We start from the raw sequence: 13,744 nt of genomic DNA, 5'->3' as shown, positions 1-13,744 counted from the left end.
AATAATAGTGGCTCACCACCACCCCTAGCCCTAATGGCTCCCCCATGACCGGATTCTTCCTGTCTTGAGGTCCTCAAGGGACCAGTGGATGTTCACTCACCACCCACGGCATGTTCTCGCCGTTCTCAGACCACTATGGCCCGATTGAGAAAGATCTTCATATTTCTCGGTTAAACCTATGGGTTTCGAAGCCGGTCTCTCTATTTCTGGGTTATTTTCTGGAAAACCCTAATCTCTTATCCTGTACCTCTTAGATCTGTAACATATCTGAGGCTTTTCTGAGCTATTTTCGTTTGTTTTATGAAAAACTTTTCGATTTCTCAAAGCATCGCTTTATTTTCCCATTAGGGTTTTTGGAACTTTTCTTCAAAAACATATTTCTGGTCATTTTAGTTTTGTTATCTCATTCTCATATGTTTGAACTATTTTTTGCTAAAATTGCTTTTAATCCTGATTTGTTATGTTAAAACCCCAGTTTTAACACTACGTTATAATCCTGAGTTCATTCTTGCTTGTCGATTCTGCTATGTGTGTGTTCGAAGCCCATGAATATGTTTCGATTAGTGATTTCTACCCCAATAATGTCTTACTAGGGTTTCTGATTTGTCTCTTTCTGGCTATACTCAGTACTTGTTATTCGTGGAAGTTTATAATGTTTCCCTTAGTATTAGTACTATCTTTCGATTCTTTAAATCCCTGATTTCCTGGGATGATACTCTTTACTGATTTTCGGCTACTTTTCCTGTTTTCACAACCTTTAAATATTTTCTTACCTTGTTATGTGATTGACTGCATTATTGCTCGATTCTTACTGTTATTTCCTTAATTAGGGCTCTATGTATCTACCCCTAACTGTTTATTCTGTACTTAGGTCTTTTGAACTCTTTCCTTATTTGGTACATGTTCTTTACCGTTTGAAATTACTCCCTTAATTAAGGGAAGACTTGGACTGATTTTACTTTAATTGATTCCGAGTTCTCTAATTACTGAACAATATGATTCTTACCTTATTTACCTAACTTTCAAACTACTATATATATGATTTCTTCTACTCTCATTAGACACGAACATTAGTTCACAACTCCCTCACACACTTAAAACTTTTTCTGCTTTCTTTCTTGTTACTTGCTACTATTACTGAATTAGCCGGCTGCAAGCCAAGGCTAATTATTGCACCCTATTGCTCTTCACTTTGTGTCTATTCTCCTTAACCGGTATGTTCTTATTTCAATTCAAGTCCTAAACACTATGTGTTTTCTTGCTGTTTTAGTTTACTGGTTACCAGTCTGTTCCTGTCTATTATCTGACCTTTCAATATGTAATTAGCCTGTTTGGATCACTGTTAGTTCTGTCCTAATTCGAATATGTGATCAGCATGATATGAGCTCGTCCATTCCTTATAGTATGTATTGGCTTTACTCTATTAGTATATGTTTGAATAGTTATGTGTTAGTTGGTTTCTGGTTTGCACCTGTTTTGCAAAACTGATTTGTCACCCTAAGTTATTCTGATGCTATGCCCAATCATGTCTAGTACTTCTATGTCCTCGCTGTTGCTATGAAGTCTTATACCATGTCATCTCCCAATCCCATAAACCCCCTAAGCACTTCTGATTCTATAACTATGTTCTAATTAGCACCCCTAAAATCCATCCCTCACTGCTTGCACTTTTAGCTACTCCTTAATTACAAAAGACTTCTGTTTGTCATATGTTCATTATGTGTATTATGTCTCCCCAAATCCCAATTCCCTTGTATGAATCATGTGGTTAGGACTCTGTTCGCTCTATGGTTGATCTGTCGTTCGTTTGATTACACAATTCTTGTCAAAACTGTCTTACTGCTAAACAACTCTCCTATTTTATAAAACTACCTCAATTGAGTCCTTTTCAATATTGTGTTTCCTATCAAACATTTTCAAAACTATGTCAAGCACTCTCACTCCACTCTTAAGTCCCTAGGTTCTCCCCTCCAGTGTGAGACTACCTTGGGATCCCTGTGAGATCTCTCAGAACTCTGATACACTGGGGCAGGCCCTTCTACACTGCACTTACTCAGTTTTGGTTATGAAGTCTGGGTGTGAGCACTGCCCGGGATCCTTGAGATCCTTTGGGAACTCTGACACACCTGGATATGAAATTGGCTATGGCATCTTGGCATTTGAGGCTATGGAAAATCCGGTATCTTCAGGATACACTTGGGCCTACTTCAGGCTCCCTATAGTTAACTTCTTCTTTTTCTTTCATTTGTTTATGTAATTTATTCAACTGGTCTGTAATAATTATTTGTAAACGAATGTTGGGGATGGCTAGTGAAACGGGAGGGGTAGCTATATAATCCTCTTTATATCATTGGGGTAGAAAGCATGTCATAGGCTTTACATTATTTATATCTGTATTAGAATCCATGTTTTTAGGATCAATACACTCATCCAAATCATGCAAAATATGCACTAGATGTCATGTTCCTAGGATTTCATGTCTACTGTTTCAGCGTCTCATCCGTCACTAATCCATGTTTTATATCTATCACTTAGAAATACTGCTCCTAGGATAATAACATTAGCATAAAAGTTGTTACTCTTGTGCATTCAGAAGTCATATTTCAATAATTCTGCAACTCTGGTGTGCATTTGGAAATCATGCCTTAGGGATCCTGTTTTTTTAACCATCCTGCCATTTGCATGTGCATATTAGATACCATGTTCTAGGATCCTATTTGCATTTTGTTTAAGACGCCTAGTTAGTTACTGATTCATGAAAAGGTAATAAAAATAATCTCACATTGTGATATTTTTCTGAATAAAACTGGTAATAATCTCTGCACTCTCAGATTCGTATCAACTAGAACAACATGCTCTTATGGTAAAACGGCTTCTGAACTGTTAATGATTCTGGTAACTATTATGCATGATCTCACGCCTAGGCAAGCATTAGGTGATGAATCATTAGAAAACAGGAAAACTGTTTTGATTGCGTTTGTTGCTTAAAGATTCACAGGTCTAAAATCAGTAGGCAAATGGACTCAGTTCTTCACACTTGGGTCCTAATTCGATATTGTATACTGTCTGCTCATCTAGATATCATGTTCTAAGGTTTTCTCTTAAAAAATTAAAAACAGTTGTCGCAGACGTGCATTTGTTTGTTATGTTTGTGGAGGTAAATGTGAGCCTTTAGTTGTTTCCCTTTGTGAAATACAGTCCAACTTTTTTTTGTTTGGTGCCTAGACTTTTCTCCTTTAAGACACCTTAGGATGGTCTAGAATTACCCAAATTAGAGGTCCTAAATACCCAATTCCCAAAAGGAAAAGAGTTATTCCCCCATGGAATGTCGAAACCCGGACCTTTCTCCGCGAGGAGGAAAAAAAGGGGGCGCGACAGCATGGCGACTCTGCTGGGGATATTTAGGCTCTTACCATAACGAACTTATCTTTGTGAATTAGTTTAAGCATGCTCTATCCCACGTACCCTTTCCCCTTACTTGAATTTAACTGTTTATTTTTTACCATTTATGATTTCTTTATTTCCTTGAAACTGACGTGTCTCTTTATTTTCTTCTTCTGTAACTGTCTTTCAATCATTAAAATACTGCATTTATTATTTTCTTACGTGCAAATACTTGACAATATGCCGTTATTATTGCATTTACTCCACATCATATTCCACTCGTGTGTATCAAAATCCTATAGCAACGCTTGATGAGTGGTTTCGCTCTTCCAATTTATTACCCTTAAATTCGGAAAGGCTTATTTGCGGTAAAACTAGTCGATCAGCGGTGCAGTCGACGGTTCCATGCCTTTCCCCCTCAAGTTGTCCGCTTGAGGGTACCAGTCTAGACCCTCCATAGTAACCTTACTCTGTTCAAAATTATGCATGCATCATGGTCAAACCTAGCCGGATTAATATGTTGTCCACATAATAATCCTTTAAGACAAGCCTTATCCAAAGTCCACCGGGGTTTCCATAATCCCAACGGACACAACCCCATTCTGTGCATTAATTTGGAGAACTAAATGCCAATATGCTAATCATGAATGTATAAATAGTCGAGTTTTGTGGGGGATAAGGGACTAACCCTTTTGCTTTGCAGAAAATGAGGCACGAGGTCCCCAGATTCGGTATGGTTAGCAACATTCCACCATTGCTACTAGATTGGTGGGAGGACCTTTCCTCAAGTGACAAGAAACACGTAAGAAAGTACTTGGGCAATCTACCTTCTCTGCTAGACATTGAGCCAAACAATAGGTTAATCGAGGCTACCACTTTATTCTGGGATAGTGAAAGGGCTGTGTTTCGCTTTGGCGACAAAGAAATGACACCACTTCTAGAGGAAATTGGAGGGCTTGCGGGATTGACTTGGGATAGCCTCGGGTTATTGGTGCTGGAGAACCGTACTGGTAAAGGGTTCTTAAAGATGATGGGGTTGAAGAAAAATGCTGACTTGAGATGCCTGAAGGAATATACCCCTATGTCCCTATCCGAGTCATGAGGCAAGCAGGTAGGAAACAGGTTGTACCAAGGGTTGTCAAGATGAGTCATTTTGCAACAGACTTTCAAGACGATGACGTCCATTACAAGTGTCAAGCCAGCATATGTGGCACTATAAGATCATTGTGCAAAAGAACACCATTGAGCCCGACAGGTATCATGCAGGGTGCGAACCTCTTTACACGGCGTGGTTAGAAGCCAATCTAAAGGGAATGGTGAGGCCAGGAGCCGGTCGAGGAAATAGAATCATAGACGAAGAAGCTGAAGCTCATGTCAAATATAACAGGCTGCGCAAGAGGGTCCACGACTTGAGAATGAGCACTAGGAAATATATGAGAGGAATGTGAATTGAAGAATGGAAAGAAATGGCAATCACTTCCAACAAGAAGCTGCAATATTTGGAGTGAGGAATAGTGGAGCTGGAAGGTAAAGTAAGAGGATTGAGGATTGCCAGAACGCTGAAGGAGGACATCTGGACAAGGCCTACTTGCTGCTGGGTCTGCGCGAGCTGAGGGACCTGTACGATGGAGTCAGGAAGATCGAATCTGGGGAAGGTCCTTCTGGGACCAAATAGGCTAGATCTATTTGCTTTCCTAAAATGTAATAAGGCCAAGTGCCAATAGTAACTTATCTTTTTCTATTATCTTAGTGTTGTTTTGGGATTCGTCCATTTTTATATTATGAAATGAGGCATTTGTTGGCATCTAAGTTCTCCAAATCTATTTGTCGCTAGGCCTACCTCGGGCACAACGAGGCTCCCAAATTAGGATGCCAATTTATATTCCCGCAATATGTGTTTAAATACTGCAACATTTAAAAACCCCTACTAACTTGTCACCTTTTTTTTTCTTTATTTAGATTATTCCCATTCCCTAAGGTTGGTTCACTCATACTGGCATCATCAACGTATCATACCAGATCTAGAGGCCCTCCACCTCCTCCTCCTCCAAGCAATACAAAAGGCAAAGGAAAAACAAAAATGGACGACTTAAGCGGTATTCGAAAGGAGAATGTTGAGAACGCAGAAACTTCAGACGGTCGGAGTACTCCGGCACCAAATGATCTAGTCTTGAGATTGGAACAAAAGATACTGGAACTACAAGGGGAGCTTGAGCAGGTTCGTAACTTGGTGAACTTATCACTCGCCCTGAATGTCCCCGACATCAATCAACAAAATACAAAGAACCTGGCACCTCCCCAAAACACACCAAACCAACATCCACAAAACCCTCCCACACCACAACCATACGCAACCCCACCCCAAAATCTCAATCCCTTACCAATACCAACACCACTGCAACACCACCACCAACCAATCCAGTAACCACCCACCGCCACTTACCATACTCCCCAGAACAGACCACAACCCATTCCGACCCTCAAAACTCAACCAATGACCACCCCTACACCCAAGTCCCTGGCACTCATCAAAATAACCCCATATATGTGGAGACCATACCTCATTCTACTCAACAAACTTCCTATGCACCAGAATCCTCAGAGAAGGATCAACTCATTAAAAACATGGCTGAAGAACTCAAGAAATTGACAAGTCGGGTTTAGGGCGTCGAAGGCGGCAAAGGGATAGAAGGTTTGAATTATGAAGACCTATGCATACAGCTAGATGTGGAACTTTCGGAGGGGTACAAACCTCCTAAGTTTGAGATGTTCGACGGCACAGGTGATCCTAAGGTTCATCTAAGGACCTATTGCAACAAGCTTGTCGGGGTCGGAAAGGACGAGAAGATCCGGATGAAACTCTACATGAGGAGCCTTACTGGTGATGCTTTGTCCCGGTACATCAGCCAGGATCCCAAGAAATGGTCCAATTGGGTACGATGGCATCAGATTTCATGGACCGATTCAGGTTCAACACAGAAAACGCACCCGATATTTTCTACATCCAGAATCTTAAGAAGAAACCCACTGAAACATTTCGCGAGTATGCTACCCGCTGGAGGTCGGAAGCGGCCAAGGTCAGGCCATCTTTGGATGAAGAACAGATGAACAAGTTCTTCGTAAGAGCACAGGACCCGCAGTATTATAAAAGGTTGATGGTTATTGAAAACCATAAATTCTCCGATATCATTAAACTTGGGGAAAGAATTGAGGAAGGCATCAAAAGCGGGATGGTAACAAATTTTGAGGCATTACAGGCCACAAATAAAGCATTGCAATGGGCGGCATATCAAAGAAGAAAGACATTGGGGCAGTAATGGTGGCTCAAGGCCCGAAATCTCCACTTACCTATCGCACACCTCCACCCACATATCAAACACCACCATCCACATACCAAGCACCACCACCTACATATCAACCATCATCTCCCAAATACTCCCAACCAGCCACTGTCTATCACACCTACAACTCCCAACCACCTTACTTCCAATCACCTCCGACTCGCCATAATTATCCAAGACCAAGACCCAATTTCGATCGCAAGCCACTCAGACAATACACCGCCATCGCTGAACCCATTGATCATCTGTTTGAAAGATTGAAAGCCGCAGGTTACGTCACTTTTGTTCCCGCTGTGGCACTAGAGAATCCATCCCAATGGGTCAATCCTAACAAAACTTGTGCATACCATTCCGGTATGAAAGGGCACACCACTGACGAATACCGAGCATTGAAAGACAAAATACAGACGCTGATTAATAACAAGGTTATACAGGCAAAGGAGGCCACACCAAATGTTCGCAACAACCCTCTCCCTGATCACAGAGGTGGTGGAATACATGTGATAGAGACGAATGAAGGGTGGGGCCCTGAGGGGTCGATTGGGCTTATTCGGGAAGGTGATGACTTTAAACCCTCAGTCACACTTACCCCTATTGTGGTACAGACTCAGTCGCCAATCGAGGTTGAGGTAGCCACACCAGTTCCATTTGAGGTAGAGGTAGCTCCACCCGCGGCCACCCCTGTTCTATTAGAAGTAGAAGTGGTCACACCGTTCACAGTCACAGTATCAACCACACCTCCTTTCCACTCAAAAGCGATACCTTGGGATTATGTTGCCGAAGCTAGACGCAAAGCAAAGGCAAAGATAGAGGAATCCGATGTCGCACAAAGAATGACCAGGACCGGGAGAATCTATACACCTGAGCACCTGGGAGGACCAAGTAAGGATGCCATTACCAAGCAGCCTGTCACTGAAATAGGACCAGATGACCTGTGGAGGAAAGTGCAAGCAAAGGAGTATTCTGTCATCGATCATTTGAACAAAACCCCAGCTCAGATATCCATCCTGTCACTGTTACAAAATTCAGAAGCACACAAAAACGCTTTGATGAAAGTGTTAAGCGAAGCCTACGTGCCCAATAACATCACCAGCGGAGAGATGTCTAATATGGTAGGACAGGTATTAGAAAGTCATAGAATCACTTTCCACGAGGATGAGTTGCCACCTGAGGGTCTGAACCACAGCAGGGCACTGCACATTACAGTGCGATGCGAAGATTACTTCATTGCCATGGTCTTGGTTGACGGAGGTTCAAGCCTCAATATTTGTCCATTGGACACTCTGAAAAGATTGGACAAAGGTTTTCATGAAATACGGACAGGAAGCATGAATGTGAAAGCTTTCGATGGGTCTCAAAGGGCCACGATCGGGGAGATCAACCTGTATTTGCAGATGGGGCCGACTTGGTTCGACGTCGAATTTTAGGTGCTCAACATACCAGCATCATACAACCTTCTATTGGGCCGACCATGTATCCATGCCGCTGGGGCCGTGGCGTCCACACTACATCAAGCTATAAAATTCGAATGGAATCGTCAGGAGGTGATCATTCACGGAGATGGGAGTAACCCCATTTACACCAGTCAAGCCGCCCCAATTGTTGGAAATAGAAGAAGGCTAGGGGAAACCTATCATCACATTGAACGTGTCAATGCTGTCGAGAAAGATAAATGGTGGAGCAGTAAGATACAGAGCATAGTGGCATGGTCTAGATATGAACCCGGCAAAGGGCTCGGGAAGAATCTCCAAGGTATCACTAAAACAATACGGCTGAAGGGTCATGGTACTACCTTTGGGCTCGGATATCAGTACACATGGCAAGAGTATAATGATTGGTCGCCTCCATAGCACGGACGGTATTACCCTCTCGAGTAACCAGTGCCACGTCTAGATCAAGCTTTTCACCAAGCTGATACAATATGGGGAACTGCAGAAGAGGAAGCATTAGCGGGGCTGAAGAATCTGTTCTTGGAAGATGAAAACATGGACTGCAGTGCAATAATTGAGGAGGAGGAGGAAGAAGGCCTCACTATTCAGGCAGTGGAGAAGGGAGCTGTTCTCAGGAACTGGATCGCCACACCATCCCGGGCCCGCCGAGTCCCTGAGTAGCTTGGCAGATTTTATTTCTATAGCCATTCTAGGCATTTAAGATTTTCAGTAACTTTGTTTTAAAGACTTGTTTCAAAATAAATGCTCGATTCATCGAGCCGTACTTGTCTGGATGTTGTTTAATTTTAATCCAATGCATATGCTCTTTATTATTCATTACTATTTTCTATATTTTTTCCTACAGCGTTATTATTACTTTTCCTGATGAACCGGCGACTGTGACATCTAACGAGGCAACGCAATATGAGAACAGTGATTCAGATAAAGAAGACGAGATACCCGGGGAAGTTGTCAGGGAGGTGGAAAACTTTGAGAAAAAGCCTAAGTCCAATCTGGACGAAACCGAAGCAGTAAACTTGGGGGACGCCGAGACCGTCAAAGAGACTTGCATCAGCATTCACTTATCACCAACAGAGAAGGAAGAGTACATCAGTTTCCTAAAAGAATATGAGGACATTTTCGCATGGTCATATGATGACATGACAGGTTTGAGCACGTACATAGTGGCTCACAAGTTACCTACTAATCCAATGGGTTCGCCGGTGAAGCAAAGACTCAAAAAGTTCAAACCAGACATGAGCCTAAAAATCAAGGAGGAGGTTACCAAGCAGATCAAAGCCAAAGTTCTTAGGGTGGTTGAGTACCCAACCTGGTTAGCCAACATTGTGCCAGTTCCAAAGAAAGATGGGAAAGTGAGAGTATGTGTTGACTATCGGGATTTAAACAAAGCAAGTCCCAAGGAACTTTCCACTGCTAAACATACAAATCCTGATCGATAATTGCGCCAAGCATGAACTCCAATCTTTCGTAGATTGCTTCGCGGGTTATCACCAAATCTGGATGGACAAAGAAAACGCAGAGAAAATAGCCTTTATTATACCATGGAGGGTATACTGCTACATAATGATGCCATTTGGTCTAAAAAATGCTTGGGCTACCTACATGATAGCCATGACAACTATCTTCCATGATATGATACACAAGGAGATAGAGGTATATGTGGACGACATCATCATCAAATCCAAGAGGGCCGCAGACCACATAGCAGACATGAGAAAATTCTTCAACAGACTAAGGAGGTACAACTTGAAACTAAACCCCGCCAAGTGTGCATTCGGGGTTCCCACAGGAAAGTTGTTGGGATTTATTGTCAGCCGTCGAGGGATCGATCTAGATTCGTCTAAAGTCAAGGCTATTCAGGAGTTACCGCCGCCTAGGAGCAAAAAGGACGTGATGAGCTTCCTAGGGCATCTCAATTATATCAGTCGCTTCATAGCACAGTCCACAGTCATATGTGAACCCATCTTCAAGATGCTGAGGAAAGATGCCGAGACAAGTTGGACTGAAGATTGTCAAAAAGCTTATGACAAAATCAAGGAGTACCTGTCCACACCACCAGTTTTGGTTCCGCTAGAGCCGGGACGGCCTTTGCTACTCTATCTATCGGTATTGGATGGAGCCTTTGGATGCGTTCTGGGACAACATGATGAGACAAGGAAAAAGTAGCAAGCCATATACTACTTGAGTAAGCAGTTCACACCTTACAAAGCACGGTACTCCCTGCTGGAACGCACTTGTTGTTCCTTGAACTGGACGGCCCAGAAGTTGAGGCATTACTTTAGTGCCTATACCACATACCTCATATCCAGTATGGGTCCTTTGAAGTATATATTTCAGAAACCCATGCCGACAGAGAAGTTGGCTAAATGGCAGATACTGCTGAGTGAGTTCGACATCATCTACGTAACTCAAAAGGCGGTCAAAGGACAAGCATTGGCGGATCATCTTGCTGAGAATCCGGTGGGAGGAGAATACAAACCCTTGAAAACGTATTTTCCTAATGAAGAGGTGTCATCCGTAGGAGAAGACATTACTGAAGTGTACGACAGTTGGAGGTCTTTGACGGAGCCGCGAATTTCAAAAAGTAGGCATTGGAGCAGTTTTGGTATCAGAAACGGGTCAACATTATCCGGTATCTGCTAAACTCAGATTTCCCTGCACCAACAACAAGGCGCAGTATGAGGCCTGCATACTAGGACTCAACATGGCAGTCGACATGAACGTTCAGGAGTTGCTGGTAATCGGTGATTCAGATTTGCTTGTGCAGCAGGTACAAGGAGAGTGGGCCACCAAGAATTCCAAGATATTGCCATATCTACACCATGTGCAAGAATTGAGAAAGAGGGTCACAAATATAGAGTTTCGACATGTACCCAGAATTCAGAATGAGTTTGCTGATGCATTGGCCACCTTGTCATCTATGATACAGCATCCGGACAAGAATTTCATTGATCCCATCCCAGTAAAAATCCATAATCAATCGGCTTATTGTGCCCATGTTGAGGAAGAAGCGGATGGAAAGCCTTGGTTCCACGACATCAAGGAGTATTTGGCAAAAGGAGAATATCCGAAGCATACAAACCACACTCAGAAACGCACACTCCGGAGATTGTCCAATCACTTCTTCCACAGCGGAGGAAATTTGTACAGGAGAACTCCTGATTTAGGATTGCTAAGATGTGTCGACGCAAAAGAGGTTTCTAAGTTACTTAAGGACATACATGCTGGGACCTGTAGCCCACATATGAATGGTTTTGTCTTAGCCAAGAAGATACTCAGGGCCGGTTACTTTTGGATGACCATGCAGACAAACTGAATCCAGTATGTCCGCAAATGCTACCAATGTCAAGTGCATGCTGATATGATAAAAGTGTCGCCAAATGAGCTCAATGCAACAAGCTCACCTTGTCCATTCGCCGCCTGGGGAATGGATGTCATCGGTCCGATCGAGCCCACTACTTCAAACGGACACAGGTTTATTCTGGTACCATCGATTACTTCACAAAATGGGTAGAGGCCGCATCTTACAAAGCTGTAACCAAGAAAGTCGTCGCAGATTTTGTCAAAGACCATATTATTTGCCGATTCGGAGTTCCTGAGTCTATTTAGACTGATAATGCCGCCAATCTTAACAATGATCTGATGAAAGCTATGTGTGAAACTTTCAAAATCAAGCACAAAAATTCCACAGCCTATAGACCTCATATGAATGGAGCCGTAGAAGCCGCCAACAAAAACATCAAGAAGATACTGAGGAAAATGGTAGAAAACCACAAACAATGGCACGAGAAGCTACCTTTTGCTCTGTTGGGATATCGCACTACAATTCGCACGTCAACTGGAGCAACTCCTTGCATGCTGGTTTATGGTACCGAGGCTATCATCCCAGCCGAGGTAGAGATTCCTTCTTTAAGAATCATACAGGAAGCTGAACTCAGCGATGCAAAATGGATAAGGAGCCGCTATGAACAATTGGCCCTTATAGACGGAAAAGGGATGAATGTAGTATGTCACGGTCAGCTTTATCAGAACAGAATGTCCAGAGCTTTCAACAAAAGGGTCAAACCAAGAAAATTTGCACCAGGGCAGCTGGTGCTGAAGAAGATCTTCCCACATCAAGATGAAGCCAAAGGGAAATTCTCTCCCAACAAGGTCCTTACATGGTTCACATAGTACTGACAGGAGGAGCACTCATACTTGCAGAAACGGACGGAGAAATTTGGCCAAAACCAATAAATTCAGATGCAGTCAAAAGATATTATGCTTAGACTATTTACATTTATTCATCTGATGTAATTGAACTACGCTTGACCTGATTCCCGTTTAAGAGGGGATACGTAGGCAGCCTTATGGGTTCCATCATATCATAATAAAATTTCCATTTCCCCCCCAAGATCAGAAACTGGGGCAGAACTTTGAGGAGGACCCTAAAAATTCCGAAGGAAGTCCAGCCAACGCCAACATATGTCAGACGGTCAGAAATCGATTAAGAAACTGGGGCAGAATTTTGAGAAGGATTCTCAAAATTCCAAAGAGGGTTCAGCAAGGCTCGAAAGATCATCTACCAAACTGGGGCAAAATTTTGAGGAGGACCCTCAAAATTCTAACATGAGAAAATTACAGTGTCTCTGAAATGTGTTACAGTCACTGGTTCGTCTAAATTACTTGATATTTCAATATGTTTCTAAATAACTCTATTTTTCATCAACAATTGCATATTTTCGAAAACTCTATTTCCGTAACAGTCAGGTTACCCAGGGAACTCAAAAGGGCCCCAGAACGGAGCAAAGCAAGGCCAGCGGACAGAAGCACGAACCAACCCCCCCCCTCCCCCGAACAAAAATTACAATTTTTCTTTGAATGCAGATACATCTGACATAGCAATAGCGTCCGCAAATATGTACACGTAACAATATCACCATCAATCATTCCATCAGACACCGAATATTATCTCCAGCTAAGACATACGATACTCTTATTTGCCACCCGCTCTTTGCGTGGGACTAAGCCCTATCCCGCATACCTGCATGAGGCCAATCTTTGCCTCCCCATTTGCATGAGGCTAATCCTTGCCTCCATACTTGCATGAGGCTAATCCTTGCCTCCATACTTGTATTAGGCGAATCCCTGCCTCTATATTTGCATGAGGTTAATCCCTGCCTCCATTTGCATGAGGCTAATCCTTGCCTCCATACTTGCATGAGGCTAATCCTTGCCTCCATACTTGCATGAGGCTAATCCCTGCCTCCACACCTGCATGAGGCTAATCCTTGCCTCCATACTTGCATGAGGCTAATCCTTGCCTCCATACTTGCATGAGGCTAATCCTTGCCTCCATACTTGCATGAGGCTAATCCCTGCCTCCACACCTGCATGAGGCTAATCCTTGCCTCCATACTTGCATGAGGCTAATCCTTGCCTCCATACTTGCATGAGGCTAATCCCTGGCTCCCCTATCTGCATGAGGCTAATCCTTGCCTCCCTATCTGCATAAGGCTTATCCTTGCCTTCACATTTGCATGAGGCTAATCCTTGCCTCCATATTTGCATGAGGCTAATCCTTGCCTC

Source organism: Nicotiana attenuata, unplaced genomic scaffold (assembly GCF_001879085.1).
Source record: "Nicotiana attenuata strain UT unplaced genomic scaffold, NIATTr2, whole genome shotgun sequence".
Lineage (NCBI taxonomy): Eukaryota > Viridiplantae > Streptophyta > Magnoliopsida > Solanales > Solanaceae > Nicotiana > Nicotiana attenuata.
This window is presented reverse-complemented; position numbering follows the sequence as displayed.